Genomic DNA, 13,278 nt, shown 5'->3' with positions numbered 1-13,278 from the left:
CCGCATGTGGTTCTGGTACGTCTGAGTGGTGGTTCCCGCATGCCCAGCAGGTGATTCCGGACTGTCCGCCACGTGGTTCTGGCACATCTGAGAGGTGGTACCGGCATGCCCGGCAGGTGACCCCGGAGAGTCCTCCCAGTGGTTCTGGCCTAACCCGCAGGGGATTTTGTCGTTTCTGGCAGGTGGTTCCAGCATGCTCGGCAGGTGGTTCAGGCAGTTCCGGTAGGTGGTTCCGGTCTGTCTGAGAGGTGGTTCCGGCATGCCCGACAGGTGATTCCGGAGTGTCCGGCAAGTGGTTCTGGCGTAGCCGGCAGGTGATTTTGGCGTGCCCGGCAGGTGATTTTGATGTGTCCGGCAGGTGTTTCTGGCGATCTGTTCAGGTGGTTCCAGGGTGTCCGGCACGTGCTTCCGGCACGTCTGAGAGGTGGTTCCGGCATGCCGGACATGTGATTCCGGAGTGTCCGGCAAGTGGTTCAGGCATAGCCGGCAGGTGATTTTGGCATGTGTTGAAGGTGATTTTGGCGTGTCCGGCAGGTGATTTTGGTATGTGCGTCATGTGTTTCTGTCTAGCTGTTCAGGTGGTTCCGGCGTTCTCAACAGGTGACTCCAGCATCTCCAGCAGCTGGTTACGGTCTGTCCAGGTCGCAGTTCCGGCGTGTCCGGCACATGGTTCCAGCACGTCTGACAGGTGGTGCTGGCATGTCTGGCAGGTGATTCCGGATTGTCCACCAAGTGGTTCTGGCATAGCCTGCAGGTGATTTTGGCGTGTCTCACAGGTGGTTCCGAAGATTCGAGCAGTTCCTTCCGGCTAGCTCAGCAGGTGCTTCTGGCATCTCCGGCACTTGATTTTGGCACATTTGAGAGGTGGGTCTGGCATTCCCGGCAGGTGATTCTGGAAAGTCCGGCAAATGGTTCTGGCATAGCCAGCAGGTGATTTTTGCGTGTCCGGCAGGTGGGTCCTGCGAGTCGAGCAGGTGGTTCCTGCGTGCTCGGCAGGTGGTTCAGGTGTGTCCGGCAGGTGGTTCCGTTGTGTCTGGTAGGTGGTTCTGGCATGTGTGGCACGTGGTTCTGGAACGTCTGAGAGGTGGTTCCGGCATGCTCGGCAGGCGATGGTGGAGTGTCTGCCGAGTGGTTCTGGCGTAGCCGGCAGGTGATTTTGGCATGTCCAGCAGGTGGTTCTGGGGAGTGGATCAGGTTGTTCCGGCATTGTGGGCAGGTGGTACCGGCGTGTCTGGCACATGGTTCTGGCACGTCTGAGAGGTGGTTCCGGCATGCCTGGCAGGTGATCCCGGAGAGGCATCCAAGTGGTTCTGATGTAGCCCGCAGGTGTTTTTGGCGTGTCAGGCAGGTGGTTCCGGCGTGTCCAGCAGGTGGTTCTGGTCTGTCTGGGAGGTGGTTCCGGCATGTCCGGAATGTGGTTCTGGCACGTCTGAGAGGTGCTTCGGGCATGCCCGGCAGGTGATTCCTGGGTGTCCGCCAAGTGATTCTGGAGTCACCAGCAGGTTATTTTGGCGTGTCCGGCAGGTCTTTCCTGCTTTTTGGGCTCGTGGCTCTGGCTTGTAAGACAGGTGTTGGTGGCATTTCTGGCCCCTGGTTCTGACATACTCTGCAGGTGGTTTCAGTGTTTCTGGCACCTGTTTGCGGCATATCCAACAGGTGTTTCCAATGTGTCTGGCATGTCGTTGTGCTACATTTGGAATCTGGTTCCGTCGTGTCTGTCGTGTGCGGCTGGCATGCTGAAGAGATGGTTCTGCAGTGTCAGAATCGTTGTCCCACTGTGTCCGGCAGGTGGTTACAGGTGGTTCTGGCATGCAACGTGGGTGCTTCTGGTGTGCCTGTTGGGTCGTTCTCGCATGAATGTGTGGTTCTTTGAGAGTGTGCGGAGGGTGGTTTCTGATCCCCTTCAGGGGTGGTGCCAGTGCCTTGTGCCTCCTGCCTCTAGAGGAATGGAGGGCACGGCTGAGAGTAAAGGGTCTTTCTGACATTGGTGCTTTCTGACACTCCCCCAACCATTGCTCAAGGGCGGTTGGTTAAAAGCCTATTGTCTGTCTCCTCCTCAGCATGTGGAACCACAATCACCCGGGCCTCGTCCCCATTGCTCAAGGGGAAGATGTAGGCATTTCGTCTGAGCCGGGTTGGCAAGGTGGAAACGCGGCCGAAGCAGATGTTGCAGATTGGCGAGTTAAGGGCTGAAAAGACATGGCGTTCAGCTGCCTTTGTATGAGATGTTCCCAGGATGCTGTAAGAGCACTGTGGAAAGGGAGTTTTTTCTCCACTTCCTAAAGAGCTGGAAGCAGGACTGTTTATGGCTTGTCTCCAATTGAAGTATGGAGGCAGTGCTTTGTGTCTTCCACCTCTAGAGCAATGGATGGCACGGCTGAGAGCAAAGGGCCCTTTCTGACATTGGTGCTTTCTGACACTCCCCCAACCATTGCTCAAGGGCGGTTGGTGAAAAGCCTATTGTCTCTCTCCTACTAAGCAGGTGGAACCGCAATCATCTGGGCCTTGTCCCCATTGCTTAAGGGAAGTTGTAGGCATTTCTTCTGAGCCGGGTTGACAAGGTGGAAATGTGGCACATGCAGATGTTCCAGATCGGCGAGTGAAGTGCTGGAAGAAACGGCGTTCAGCTGCCTTTGTATGAGATGTTCCCTGGACACTCTAAGAGCACTATGGAATGCGAGCTCTTTCTCAGCGTCCTAAAGAGCTGGACGCAAGAAGGGTTGTGGTTCGTCTGCCATTGAGGAGTGGAGCCAGAGCCAGTGCATTGTGCATTCCTCCTCTAGAGCAATTCGGGGCACGGCTGAGATCAAAGGGACCTTTCTGACATAGGTGCTTTCTGAAACTCTCTCCACCAGTGCACAATCGTGATGTGTAAAAAGCCTATTGTCTCTCTCCTCTTAAGCATGTGGAAGCACAGTCATATGGGCCTTGTCCCCGTTGCTCAAGGGGAGGATGTAGGCATTTCGTCGGAGCCTGGTTGGCAAGGTGGAAATGGGGCAGAAACAGAAGTTCCAAATCTGCGAGTTAAGGGCTGAAAAGAAATGGCGTTTCAGCTGCCATTGTATGAGATGTTCCCTGGACGCTGTAAGATCACTGTTGAAAGCGAGTTCCTTCTCAGCTTCCTAAAGAGATGGAAGCAAGGTGGTCTGTGGCTTGACGCCCCTTGAGGGGTGGAGCAAGTGCATTGTGCATTCCACGTCTAGAGCAATGGAGGGCACGGCTGAGAGCAAATGAGAGCAAAGGGGTCTTTCTGACATAGCTGCTTTCCGACACTCTCTCCAGCAGTGCACAATGGTGGTTGGAAAAAGGCGTGCAGTCCATTGCCTCCTAAGCACGTGGACGCTCAATCATTTGGGACTCAGCCCAGTTGCTTAAGGGGAAGAGGTAGGCATTTCATCTGAGCCGGGTTGGCAAGGTGCAATTGTGGCAGAAGCAGAAGTTCTAAAGTGGCGAGTTAAGGCTTGGCAAGAAAGGCCGTTTGACCTGCATTTCTATGACAGTTTCCCCAGAGGCGGTTCCCGGGAGTCTAGCAGGTGTTTCTGGCATGCTCAGCAGGTCGTTCCGGTCTTTCATGGAAGTGGTCTGGGGCGTCCAGCACGTGGTTCTGGCACATCTGAGGGGCGGTTCTGGCATGAACGGCAGGTTATTCCGGAGTGTCGGACAAGTGGTTCTGGCATAGCCGGCAGGTGATTATGGCGTATCCGGCAGATGGTGCCAGCAAGTCGAGAAGGTGGTTCCAGCATGCTCGTAAGGTGGTTCAGGCATGTCCGGAAGGTGGTTCCGGTCAGTCCCGGAGGGGGTTCCTGCGTGTCCGGCACGTTTTTCAGGCATGTCTGAGGGGTGGTTCCAGCATGCCTGACAGGTGATTCCAGAGTGTCCGCCAAGTGGTTCCCGCCTAGCCGGCAGGTGGTTCAGGCGGGTATGGCAGGTGGTTCTGGGGAATGGATCAGGTGGTTCCGGCATGCTCGGCAGGTGCTTCCGGCGTCTCCTGCACGTGGTTCTGGTACGTCTGAGAGGTGGTTCCCGCATGCCCAGCAGATGATTCCGGACTGTCCGCCACGTGGTTCTGGCACATCTGAGAGGTGGTACTGGCATGCCCGGCAGGTGATCCCGGAGAGTCCTCCCAGTGGTTCTGGCCTAGCCCGCAGGTGATTTAGGCGTGTCCGGCAGGTGGTACCGGCATGCTCGGCAGGTGGTTCAGGCAGGTCCGGTAGGTGGTTCTGGTCTGTCCAGTAGGTGGTTCCGGCATGTCCGGCATGTACTTCCGGCACGTCTGAGAGGTGGTTCCGGCATGCCTGGCTGCTCAATCCATAGAGTCCGCCACGTGGTTCTGGCCAAGCTGGCAGGTGATTTTGGCATCTCCGGCAGGTGGTTCCGGCGAGTCGAGCAGGAGGTTCCGGTGTGCTCAGCAAGTGCATCCGGTGTCTCTGGCACATGGTTCTGGCACGTCTGAGAGGTGGTTCCAGCAATGCCTGGCAGGTGATTCTGGAATGTCCGCCAAGTGGTTCTGGCGTAGCCGACAGGTGATTTTGCCGTGTCCGGAATGTGGTTCCGGCGACTCGAGCAGGTGGTTCCAGCGTGCTCGGCAGGTGGTTCAGGTGGGTCCGGCAGGTGGTTCTGGTCTGTTCTGGAGTTGGTTCTGGCATGTCCAGCACGTGGTTCTGGCACTTCTGAGCGGTGGTTTTGGCATGCCCGACAGTTGATTCCGGAGTGTCCGGCAAGTGGTTCTGGCGTAGCCGGCAGTTGATTTTGGCATGTCCGACAGGTGATTTTGGCATGTCCAGCAGGGGATTTTGACGTGTCCGGCAGGTGGTTCCTTTGTGTCCTGTAGGTGGTTCTGGTGTGTCCGGCATGTGGTTCTGGCACATCTGAGAGATGTTTCCGGCATGCCCGGCGGGTCATTCCATAGAGTCCACCACGTGGCTCTGGCCTAGGCAGCAGGTGATTTTGGCGTGTCCGCCAGGTGGCTCCGGCGTGCTCGGCAGGTGGTTCCGGCATGTCTGGCAGGTGGTTCCAGTGAGTCCGGTAGGTGTTTGCGGCGTGTCCGGCACGTGCTTCCGGCACGTCTGAGAGGTGGTTCCGTCATGCATCGCAGGTGATTCCGGAGTGTCCGCCAAGTGGTTCCAGCATACCCAGCAGGTGATTTTGGCGTGTCCAGCAGCTGTTTCATGCAAGTCGAGCAGGTGGCTCCGGCATGCTGACCAGGTGCTTCCAGCGTCTCCAGCACATGGTCCTGGTGTGTCTGAGAGCTGGTTCCGGCATGTCCGGCAGATGATTCCGGAGTGTCCACCAAGTGGTTCTGGCATACCCGGCAGGTGATTTTGGCGTGTCAGGTAGGTGGTTCCGGCGAGTCGAGCAGGTGGTTCTGGAGTGCTAGGCAGGTGGTTCAGGCGGGTCTGGCAGGTGGTTTTGGTCTGTTCGGGGTGTGGTTCCGGCATCTAATGCACATGGTTCTGGCACGTCTGAGATGTGGTTCCGGCATGCCCGGCAGGTGTTTCCAGAGTGTCCGCCAAGTGGTTCTGGCGTAGTTGGCAGGTGATTTTGGCGTGACCGGCAGGTGGTTCCGGCAAGCCTGGGAGGTGATTCCAAAGTGTTCACCGACTGGTTGTGGCGTAGCCGGCAGGTGACTTTGGTGTGTCCGGCAGGTGGTTCTGGCGAGTCGAGCAGGTGGTTCCGGCGTGCTCGGCAGGTGCTTCCGGTGTCATTGGCATGTCGTTCTGGCATGGCTGAGAGGTGGTTCCGGCATGCCTGGCAGGTGATTCCAGTGTGTTCGCCAAGTGGTTCTGGCATAGCCGGCAGGTGATTTTGCATGTCCGGTGGTGGTTCTGGCGAGTCGAGCCGGTGGTTCCGGCGTGTCCAGCAGGTGGTTCCGGTCTGTCCGGCAGGTGGTTCTGGGGTGTCCGGCACGAGGTTCTGGCACGTCTGAGAGGTTGTGCCGGCATGCCCTTCACGTGATTCCTGCTTGTCCGCCAAGTGGTTCTGGTGTAGCGGGCTGGTGATTTTGGAGTGTCCGGCAGGTGGGACCGGTGAGTCAAGCAGGTGGTTCAGGCGAGTGTTTCCTGTGCCTCCGATCTGTCCGGGAGATCGTTCCGGCCTGTCTGGCACGTGCTTCTGGCACGTCTGAGAGGTTGTGCTGGCATGCCCGGCAGGTGATTCTGGAGTGTCCGGCAAGTGGTTCTGGTGTAGCCGGCAGGTGATTTTGCTGTGTCCGTCAGGTGGTTCCCGAGAGTCGAGCAGGAGGCTCCAGCATGCTCGGCAGGTGCTCCGGAGTCTCCGGCACGTGGTTCTGGCACGTCTGAGAGGTGGTTCCGGCATGCCCGGCAGGTGATTCCGGAGTGTCCGGCAAGTGGTTCTGTCGTAGCCAACAGGTGATTTTGGCATGTCTGTCAGGTGGGTCCGGTGAGTCAGGCAGGTGGTTCCTGCGAGTTTGGCTGTGGGTTCCGGTCTGTTCTGGAGGTGGTTCTGACGTGTCCGGCACGTGCTTCAGGCACGTCTGAGAGATTGTGCTGGCATGCCCGGCAGGTGATTGTGGAGTGTCCAGTAAGTGGTTCTGGTGTAGCCGGCAGGTGATTTTGCCATGTCCAGCAGGTGGTTCCGGCGAGTCGAGCATGCGGCTGTGGCGTGCTCGGCAGGTGCTTCCGGTGTCTAGGTATTCGGTTCGTGAACGTCTGAGAGGTGGTTCCGGCATGCCCGGCAGGTGATTCCGGAGTGTCCGGCAAGTGGTTCTGGCGTAGCCGGCAGGTGATTTTGGCGTCTCCGGCAGTTGGTCCTGCGAGTCGAGCAGGTGGTTCCGGTGTGCTCAGCAGGTGGTTCAGGCGGGTCCGGCAGGTGGTTCCAGTCTCTCCATGACGTGGTTCCAGCGTGTCCGGCACGTGGTTGTGGTACGTCTAAGAGGTGGTTCCGGCAAGCCCGGCAGGTGATTCCGAGTGTCCGCCAAGTGGTTCTGGCTTACCCAACAGGTGATTTTGGCATGTCCGGCAGGGGTGTCTGGCGAGTCGAGCAGGTGGTTCCGGCGAGTTTGTCAGTAGGTTCCGGTCTGTCCTGGAGGTGGTTCCAGCATGTCCGGCACCTGGTTCTGGCATGTCTGAGAGGTGGTTCCGGCATGCGCGACAGGTGATTCTGGAATGTCTGGCAAGTGGTTCTGGCGTAGCTGGCAGGTGATTTTGGCGTGTCCGGCAGGTGATTTTGGCGTGTCCGGCAGGTAGGTCTTGCGAGTCGAGCAGGTGGTTCCTGTATGCTTGGCAGGTGGTTCAGGCGTGTCCAGCATGTGGTTCCGTTGTGTCCAGTAGGTGGTTCCGGCATGTCCGGCATGTGGTTCTGGCACGTCTGAGAGGTGGTTCCGGCATGCCTGGCAGGTAATTCCGGAGTGTCTGCCAAGTGGTTCTGGCGTAGCCCACTGGTGGTCTTGGCGTGTCTGGCAGGTGGTTCCGGTGTGCTCGGCAGGTGGTTCCTGCAGGTCCGGCAGGTGGTTCTGGTCTGTCCATAGGTGGTTCCTACGTGTAAGGCACGTGGTTCCGGCAAGTATGAGAGGTGGTTCTCACATGCCCGTCAGGTGATTCCACAGAGTGCACCAAGTGGTTCTGGCGTAGCCGGCAGGTGATTTTGGCGTGTCCAACAGGTGGTTCCAGCGAGTTGAGCAGGTGTTTCTGGCGTGCTTGGCGGGTGCTTCCGGTGTCTTTGGCACATGGTTCTGGAACGTCTGAGAGGTGGTTGTGGCATGCCCGGCACGTGATTCTGGAGTGTCCGCCAAGAGGTTCTGGCGTAGCCGGCAGGTGATTTTGGCATCTGTGGCGGGTGGTTCCGGCGAGTCGAGCAGTTGGTTCCAGCGGGCTCGGCAGGTGCATCCGGTGTCTCTGGCACGTGGTTCTGGAGCGTCTGAGATGTGGTTCCAGCATGTCCGGCAGGTGATTCCGGAGTGTCTGCCGAGTGGTTCTGGCGTAGCCGTCAGGTGATTTTGGCGTGTCCAGCAGGTGGTTCTGGGGAGTGGATCAGGTTGTTCCGGCATACACGGCAGGTGGTTCAGGCGTGTCTGGCACATGGTTCTGGCACGTCTGAGAGGTGGTTCTGGCATGAGCGGCAGGTGATCCCGGAGAGTCCTCCAAGTGGTTCTGGCGTAGCCCGCAGGTGTTTTTGGTGTGTCCAGCAGGTGGTTCTCAGGAGTTGAGCAGGTGGTTCCGGCATGGTCGGCAGGTGGTTCAGGCAGGTCCGGCAGGTGGTTGCAGTCTCTCCATGACGTGGTTCCGGCATGCCCGGAAGGTGATTCTGGAGTGTCCACCAAGTGTTTTTGGTGTAGCTGGCACGTGATTTTGGCGTGTCACGCAGGTGGTTCCGGCGTGTCCAGCAGGTGATTCCGGAGTGTCCCACATGTGGTTCTGGCACGTCTGAGAGGTGGTTCCGGCATGCCCGGCAGGTGATTCCGGAGTCTGCGGCATGTGGTTCTGGCACATGGTAGTGGTGGTTCCGACATGCCCTGCAGGTGATTCCAGAGTGTCCGGCAAGTGGTTCTGGCATAGCCGGCTAGTGATTTTGGCGTGTCCACCAGGTGGCTCCAGCGAGTCGAGCAGGTTGTTCCAGTGTGCTCAGCAGGTGGTTCAGGAGGGTCTGGCAGGTGTTTCCGGTGTGTCCAGTAGGTGGTTCTGGCGTGTCTGGCACGTGCTTCCGGCGCGTCTGAGAGGTGGTTCCAGCATGCCCAGCGGGTGATTCCATAGAGTCCGCCACGTGGTTCTGGCCAAGCCGGCAGGTGATTTTTGCGTCTCCGGCAGGTGGTTCCGGCGAGTCGAGCAGGATGTTCCGGCATGCTCGGCAGGTGCATCTGGTGTCTCTGGCACGTGGTTCTGTCACGTCTGAGAGGTGGTTCCAGCATGCCTGGCAGGTGATTCCGGAGTGTCCTTCAAGTGGTTCTGGCGTAGCCGCCAGGTGATTTTGCCGTGTCCGGCATGTGGTTCCGGCAATCGAGCAGGTGGTTCCAGCGTGCTCGGCAGGTGGTTCAGGTGGGTTCGGCAGGTGGTTCTGGACTGTCCTGGAGGTGGTTCCGGCATGTCCAGCACGTGGTTCTTGGATGTCTGCGAGGTGGTCCCGGCATGCCCGACAGGTGATTCCGGAGTGTCCGGCAAGTGGTTCTGGCGTAGCCGGCAGGTGATTTTGGCCTGTCCAGCATGTGATTTTGGCGTGTCCGGCAGGTGATTTTGGCGTGTCTGGCAGGTGATGTTGGCGTGTCCGGCAGGTGTTTCTGGCGAGCTGTTCAGGTGGTTTCGGCTTTCTCGGAATGTGATTCCGGAGTGTCCCTCAGGTGGTTCTGGTCTGTCCGGTAGTGGGTTCCGGCGTGTGCCGCATGTGGTTCTGGTACGTCTGAGTGGTGGTTCCCGCATGCCCAGCAGGTGATTCCGGACTGTCCGCCACGTGGTTCTGGCACATCTGAGAGGTGGTACCGGCATGCCCGGCAGGTGACCCCGGAGAGTCCTCCCAGTGGTTCTGGCCTAGCCCGCAGGTGATTTAGGCGTGTCCGGCAGGTGGTACCGGCATGCTCGGCAGGTGGTTCAGGCAGGTCCGGTAGGTGGTTCCGGTCTGTCCAGTAGGTGGTTCCGGCATGTCCGGCATGTACTTCCGGCACGTCTGAGAGGTGGTTCCGGCATGCCTGGCTGCTCAATCCATAGAGTCCGCCACATGGTTCTGGCGTAGCCGGCAGTTGATTTTGGCATGTCCGACAGGTGATTTTGGCATGTCCAGCAGGGGATTTTGACGTGTCCGGCAGGTGGTTCCTTTGTGTCCGGTAGGTGATTCTGGCGTGTCCGGCATGTGGTTCTGGCACGTCTGAGAGGTGTTTCCGGTCTGTCCTGTAGGTGGTTCTGGTGTGTCCGGCATGTGGTTCTGGCACATCTGAGAGATGTTTCCGGCATGCCCGGCGGGTCATTCCATAGAGTCCACCACGTGGCTCTGGCCTAGGCAGCAGGTGATTTTGGCGTGTCCGCCAGGTGGCTCCGGCGTGCTCGGCAGGTGGTTCCGGCATGTCTGGCAGGTGGTTCCAGTGAGTCCGGTAGGTGTTTGCGGCGTGTCCGGCACGTGCTTCCGGCACGTCTGAGAGGTGGTTCCGTCATGCATCGCAGGTGATTCCGGAGTGTCCGCCAAGTGGTTCCGGCATACCCAGCAGGTGATTTTGGCTTGTCCAGCAGCTGTTTCATGCAAGTCGAGCAGGTGGCTCCGGCATGCTGACCAGGTGCTTCCAGCGTCTCCAGCACATGGTTCTGGTGTGTCTGAGAGCTGGTTCCGGCATGTCCGGCAGATGATTCCGGAGTGTCCACCAAGTGGTTCTGGCATACCCGGCAGGTGATTTTGGCGTGTCAGGTAGGTGGTTCCGGCGAGTCGAGCAGGTGGTTCCGGAGTGCTAGGCAGGTGGTTCAGGCGGGTCTGGCAGGTGGTTTTGGTCTGTTCGGGGTGTGGTTCCGGCATCTAATGCACATGGTTCTGGCACGTCTGAGAGGTGGTTCCGGCATGCCCGGCAGGTGTTTCCAGAGTGTCCGCCAAGTGGTTCTGGCGTAGTTGGCAGGTGATTTTGGCGTGACCGGCAGGTGGTTCCGGCAAGCCTGGGAGGTGATTCCAAAGTGTTCACCGACTGGTTGTGGCGTAGCCGGCAGGTGATTTTGGTGTGTCCGGCAGGTGGTTCTGGCGAGTCGAGCAGGTGGTTCCGGCGTGCTCGGCAGGTGCTTCCGGTGTCATTGGCATGTCGTTCTGGCATGGCTGAGAGGTGGTTCCGGCATGCCTGGCAGGTGATTCCAGTGTGTTCGCCAAGTGGTTCTGGCATAGCCGGCAGGTGATTTTGCATGTCCGGCGGTGGTTCTGGCGAGTCGAGCCGGTGGTTCCGGCGTGTCCAGCAGGTGGTTCCGGTCTGTCCGGCAGGTGGTTCTGGGGTGTCCGGCACGAGGTTCTGGCACGTCTGAGAGGTTGTGCCGGCATGCCCTTCACGTGATTCCTGCTTGTCCGCCAAGTGGTTCTGGTGTAGCGGGCTGGTGATTTTGGAGTGTCCGGCAGGTGGGACCGGTGAGTCAAGCAGGTGGTTCAGGCGAGTGTTTCCTGTGCCTCCGATCTGTCCGGGAGATCGTTCCGGCCTGTCTGGCACGTGCTTCTGGCACGTCTGAGAGGTTGTGCTGGCATGCCCGGCAGGTGATTCTGGAGTGTCCGGCAAGTGGTTCTGGTGTAGCCGGCAGGTGATTTTGCTGTGTCCGTCAGGTGGTTCCCGAGAGTCGAGCAGGAGGCTCCAGCATGCTCGGCAGGTGCTCCGGAGTCTCCGGCACGTGGTTCTGGCACGTCTGAGAGGTGGTTCCGGCATGCCCGGCAGGTGATTCCGGAGTGTCCGGCAAGTGGTTCTGTCGTAGCCAACAGGTGATTTTGGCATGTCTGTCAGGTGGGTCCGGTGAGTCAGGCAGGTGGTTCCTGCGAGTTTGGCTGTGGGTTCCGGTCTGTTCTGGAGGTGGTTCTGACGTGTCCGGCACGTGCTTCAGGCACGTCTGAGAGATTGTGCTGGCATGCCCGGCAGGTGATTGTGGAGTGTCCAGTAAGTGGTTCTGGTGTAGCCGGCAGGTGATTTTGCCATGTCCAGCAGGTGGTTCCGGCGAGTCGAGCATGCGGCTGTGGCGTGCTCGGCAGGTGCTTCCGGTGTCTAGGTATTCGGTTCGTGAACGTCTGAGAGGTGGTTCAGGCATGCCCGGCAGGTGATTCCGGAGTGTCCGGCAAGTGGTTCTGGCGTAGCCGGCAGGTGATTTTGGCGTCTCCGGCAGTTGGTCCTGCGAGTCGAGCAGGTGGTTCCGGTGTGCTCAGCAGGTGGTTCAGGCGGGTCCGGCAGGTGGTTCCAGTCTCTCCATGACGTGGTTCCAGCGTGTCCGGCACGTGGTTGTGGTACGTCTAAGAGGTGGTTCCGGCAAGCCCGGCAGGTGATTCCGAGTGTCCGCCAAGTGGTTCTGGCTTACCCAACAGGTGATTTTGGCATGTCCGGCAGGGGTGTCTGGCGAGTCGAGCAGGTGGTTCCGGCGAGTTTGTCAGTAGGTTCCGGTCTGTCCTGGAGGTGGTTCCAGCATGTCCGGCACCTGGTTCTGGCATGTCTGAGAGGTGGTTCCGGCATGCGCGACAGGTGATTCTGGAATGTCTGGCAAGTGGTTCTGGCGTAGCTGGCAGGTGATTTTGGCGTGTCCGGCAGGTGATTTTGGCGTGTCCGGCAGGTAGGTCTTGCGAGTCGAGCAGGTGGTTCCTGTATGCTTGGCAGGTGGTTCAGGCGTGTCCAGCATGTGGTTCCGTTGTGTCCAGTAGGTGGTTCCGGCATGTCCGGCATGTGGTTCTGGCACGTCTGAGAGGTGGTTCCGGCATGCCTGGCAGGTAATTCCGGAGTGTCTGCCAAGTGGTTCTGGCGTAGCCCACTGGTGGTCTTGGCGTGTCTGGCAGGTGGTTCCGGTGTGCTCGGCAGGTGGTTCCTGCAGGTCCGGCAGGTGGTTCTGGTCTGTCCATAGGTGGTTCCTACGTGTAAGGCACGTGGTTCCGGCAAGTATGAGAGGTGGTTCTCACATGCCCGTCAGGTGATTCCACAGAGTGCACCAAGTGGTTCTGGCGTAGCCGGCAGGTGATTTTGGCGTGTCCAACAGGTGGTTCCAGCGAGTTGAGCAGGTGTTTCTGGCGTGCTTGGCGGGTGCTTCCGGTGTCTTTGGCACATGGTTCTGGAACGTCTGAGAGGTGGTTGTGGCATGCCCGGCACGTGATTCTGGAGTGTCCGCCAAGAGGTTCTGGCGTAGCCGGCAGGTGATTTTGGCATCTGTGGCGGGTGGTTCCGGCGAGTCGAGCAGTTGGTTCCAGCGGGCTCGGCAGGTGCATCCGGTGTCTCTGGCACGTGGTTCTGGAGCGTCTGAGATGTGGTTCCAGCATGTCCGGCAGGTGATTCCGGAGTGTCTGCCGAGTGGTTCTGGCGTAGCCGTCAGGTGATTTTGGCGTGTCCAGCAGGTGGTTCTGGGGAGTGGATCAGGTTGTTCCGGCATACACGGCAGGTGGTTCAGGCGTGTCTGGCACATGGTTCTGGCACGTCTGAGAGGTGGTTCTGGCATGAGCGGCAGGTGATCCCGGAGAGTCCTCCAAGTGGTTCTGGCGTAGCCCGCAGGTGTTTTTGGTGTGTCCAGCAGGTGGTTCTCAGGAGTTGAGCAGGTGGTTCCGGCATGGTCGGCAGGTGGTTCAGGCAGGTCCGGCAGGTGGTTGCAGTCTCTCCATGACGTGGTTCCGGCATGCCCGGAAGGTGATTCTGGAGTG

Source organism: Equus asinus, chromosome 1 (genome assembly GCF_041296235.1).
Source record: "Equus asinus isolate D_3611 breed Donkey chromosome 1, EquAss-T2T_v2, whole genome shotgun sequence".
Taxonomy (NCBI): domain Eukaryota; kingdom Metazoa; phylum Chordata; class Mammalia; order Perissodactyla; family Equidae; genus Equus; species Equus asinus.
Note: the sequence above shows the minus strand (reverse complement) of the source record.